Below are 4,096 nucleotides of genomic sequence, written 5' to 3' on the forward strand. Positions count from 1 at the left end.
ACTCAAGTAGCGAGCACTTGCGCTCAAGAATAATGACAACTTATTCAATATGATGACCTAATGTAAACAAATTTTGTGCCATACCTCTAGGTTCAAAATGTTCACTATACACCTTAATAAAATCCTTGAGGGGTATAGTTTCCAAAATGGGGCACTTGTGGGGGAGCTCCACTGTTTAGGCACATCACGGGCTCTCCAAACGCGACATGGTGTCCGCTAACAAATTGAATGGAAAATCGGCTCAAATTGTTAGCGGACGCCATGTTGCGTTTGGAGAGCCCCTGTGTGCCCAAACATTGGAGCTCCCCCACAAGTGACCCCATTTTGGAAACTAGACCCCCCAAGGCACCTATCTAGGTGCATAGTGAGCACTTGGAACCTCCAGGTGCTTCACAAATTGATTCGTAAAAATGAAAAAGTGAAAAAAAAAACACTTTTTCATTTTTATGAATCAATTTGTGAAGCACCTGGGGTTCCAAGTGCTCACTATGAATCTAGGTAGGTGCCTTGGGGGGTCTAGTTTCCAAAATGGGGTCACTTGTGGGGGAGCTCCAATGTTTGGGCACACAAGGACTCTCCAAATGCAACATGATATCCGCTAACAGATTGTGGGCTCAAATTGTTAGCGGACACCATGTTGCGTTTGGAAAGCCCCTGTGTGCCCAAACTTTGGAGCTCCCCCACAATTGACCCCATTTTGGAAACTAGACCCCCCAAGGCACCTATCTAGATGCATAGTGAGCACTTGGAACCCCCAGGTGCTTCACAAATTGATTCGTAAAAATGAAAAAGTGAAAAAAAAACACTTTTTCATTTTTATGAATCAATTTGGGAAACACCTGGGGTTCCAAGTGCTCACTATGAATCTAGATAGGTGCCTTGGGGGGTCTAGTTTCCAAAATGGGGTCACTTGTGGGGGAGCTCCAATGTTTGGGCACACAGGGACTCTCCAAATGCAACATGATATCCGCTAACAAATTGTCGGCTCAATTTGTTAGCGGATATCATGTTGCATTTGGAGAGTCCCTGTGTGCCCAAACATTGGAGCTCCCCCACAAGTGACCCCATTTTGGAAACTACACCCCCCAAGGCACCTATCTAGATTCATAGTGAGCACTTGGAACCCCAGGTGCTTCTCAAATTGATTCATAAAAATGAAAAAGTGTTTTTTTTTTTCACTTTTTCATTTTTACAAATCAATTTGTGAAGCACCTGGGGGTTCCAAGTGCTCACTATGCATCTAGAAAGGTGCCTTGGGGGGTATAATTTCCAAAATGGGGTCACTTGTGGGGGAGCTCCAAAGTTTGGGCACAGAGGGGCTCTCCAAACGCACCGTGGTGTCCGCTAACAATTTGAGCCGATTTTCCATTCAATTTGTTAGCGGATATCATGTTGCATTTGGAGAGTCCCTGTGTGCCCAAACATTGGAGCTCCCCCACAAGTGACCCCATTTTGGAAACTAGACCCCCCAAGGCACCTATCTAGATGCATAGTGAGCACTTGGAACCCCAGGTGCTTCACAAATTGATTCATAAAATTGAAAAAGTGTTTTTTTTTTCACTTTTTCATTTTTACGAATCAATTTGTGAAGCACCTGGGGGTTCCAAGTGCTCACTATGCATCTAGAAAGGTGCCTTGGGGGGTCTAGTTTCCAAAATGGGGTCACTTGTGGGGGAGCACCAAAGTTTGGGCACAGAGGGGCTCTCCAAACGCAATGTGGTGTCCGCTAACAATTTGAGCCGATTTTGCATTCAATTTGTTAGCGGATACCATGTTGCATTTAGAGAGTCCCTGTGTGCCCAAACATTGGAGCTCCCCCACAAGTGACCCCATTTTGGAAACTAGACCCCCCAAGGCACCTATCTAGATGCATAGTGAGCACTTGGAACCCCTAGGTGCTTCACAAATTGATTCGTAAAAATGAAAAAGTGTTTTTTTTTTCACTTTTTCATTTATACGAATCAATTTGTGAAGCACCTGGGGGTTCCAAGTGCTCACTATGCATCTATAAAGGTGCCTTGGGGGGTCTAGTTTCCAAAATGGGGTCACTTGTGGGGGAGCTCCAAAGTTTGGGCACACAGGGGCTCTCCAAACACAACATGGCGTCCGCTAATTATTCAAGCAAATTTTACAATCAAAAAGTCAAATGGCGCTCCTTCCCTTCCGAGCCCTGCCGTGCGCCCAAACAGTGTTTTTTCCCCAAATATTGGGTATCTGCGTGCCCAGGGGAAATTGCACAACACATTTTGGCGTCCATTTTTTCTTGCTACCCCTGTGAAAATAAAAAAAATTGGGTCTAAAGTAACATTTTTGTGAAAAAAGTTAAATGTTCATTTTTTTCTTCCACATTCAAAAAATTCCTGTGAAGCACCTGAAGGGTTAATAAAGTTCTTGAATGTGGCTTTGAGCACCTTGAGGGGTGCAGTTTTTAGAATGGTGTCACTTTTGGGTATTTTCTGTCATAAAGACCTCTCCAAGTGACTTCAAATGTGATGTGGTCCCTAAAAAAATGGTTTTGTAAATTTTGTTGGAAAAATGAGAAATCGCTGGTCAACTTTTTACCCTTATAGCTCCCTAACAAAAAAAAATTTTGGTTCCAAAATTGTGCTGATGTAAAGTAGACATGTGGGAAATGTTATTTATTAACTCTTTTGTGTGACATATCGCTCTGATTTCAGGGCTTAAAAATTCAAATTTTGAAAATTGCAAAATTTTCAAAATTTTCGCCAAATTTCCGTTTTTTTCACAAATAAACGCAAGTGATATCGAAGTAATTTTTCCACAATCATGAAGTACAATATGTCACGAAAAAACAGTCTCAGAATCAGGGGGATCCGTTGAAGCGTTCCAGAGTAATTACCTCATAAAGTGACAGTGGTCAGAATTGTAAAAATTGGCCCGGTCATTAACGTGCAAACCACCCGCGGGGCTTAAGGGGTTAACTTTTCCCTTTTTTTCATTCTGACCATTTTTCCTGGCGTCTGCGAGGCCGTTTATAGGGTAGCCGAGAATTATGCTGTAATCAGCTTTTAAATAGATCTTAGGTCCAATTTCCCTTCCCTTGTTCCCTTTTTTCCCTCCCCCCCCCCTTCTCATTTTTCATTTTTGTGTATCATGGGTACTGTGAAGGATGAGTAGTCCTCTTTACAAACCATTATGTACTTCTAATTGATTGATTTGTGTTTTTTATCCCAGATCAAAGACTTACTTATATCCACTACTTACCTGCTGCCTTGGCTACTTGGGGTGGAGTCTGATGACCTGGTTGACTCCTCCTTCCGAAGGGGATCGTGTTCCTAGAGCCTTCTGTGGAGATCCATGATAATGGACAATTAGAATCAAGAAACATTAGTTTGGAACCATCTACCAATGATATGCATGGACTATAATTATAGATGGCGCTGTGTCCCTTTAACAAGTGAATCTGAAACATATTGAATATTTTTGAAATTCGTGGCATTGTCCACGGAAATTTATGGCAATGGACAAATTAAGTAAGAAATATTTGGATTTTAATTATCCATCAATGATGAACATGGACTATAAAATTGGACGGTGCTGTCTTTTTAACAAGTGATATATATCCAACATGTCAATATATGATCTCAGGAGTGAGTTGGGGGGTCCCCAATTGGGAAGAACATGTTTTTTGTATATGACGGTTGACACTGATAGAAGGGTAGGCTTCTCCCCTTATTCTCCGTGATTGCGTGGCATAAAATCCTAGCACAATTAAATGTTTCTAATTGTTACACTTAGCCTCTCTTTGACTATAGACATATTAACACTTATTTACATATATTTGTTTTATTAATTTTCACTTATTCTTTGCTTTTTCACTATACATACATTATTTTCGTTATTTATACACTTTACATTCAACAAATACATATTTTCATTCATACATGATTTTTCTTTTTTAATTTACACTTTTACTTTCTTTTTCAACCCCCCCCCCATCCCCCTTCACATTTCACTTTATGGTAATCGATGCTCCTACAGCATCTATTTTCTGTCTTTACATTTGGTTTATTCTTTTCTTTTCTTCTTCCCTCCTTCCTTCCCCATTCCCCTCCCATTTTCCCTTGTCATTCCT

This window comes from Phyllobates terribilis, unplaced genomic scaffold (assembly GCF_046119375.1).
Source record: "Phyllobates terribilis strain yellow unplaced genomic scaffold, ASM4611937v1 Scaffold_1396__1_contigs__length_298058, whole genome shotgun sequence".
NCBI classification, from domain to species: domain Eukaryota; kingdom Metazoa; phylum Chordata; class Amphibia; order Anura; family Dendrobatidae; genus Phyllobates; species Phyllobates terribilis.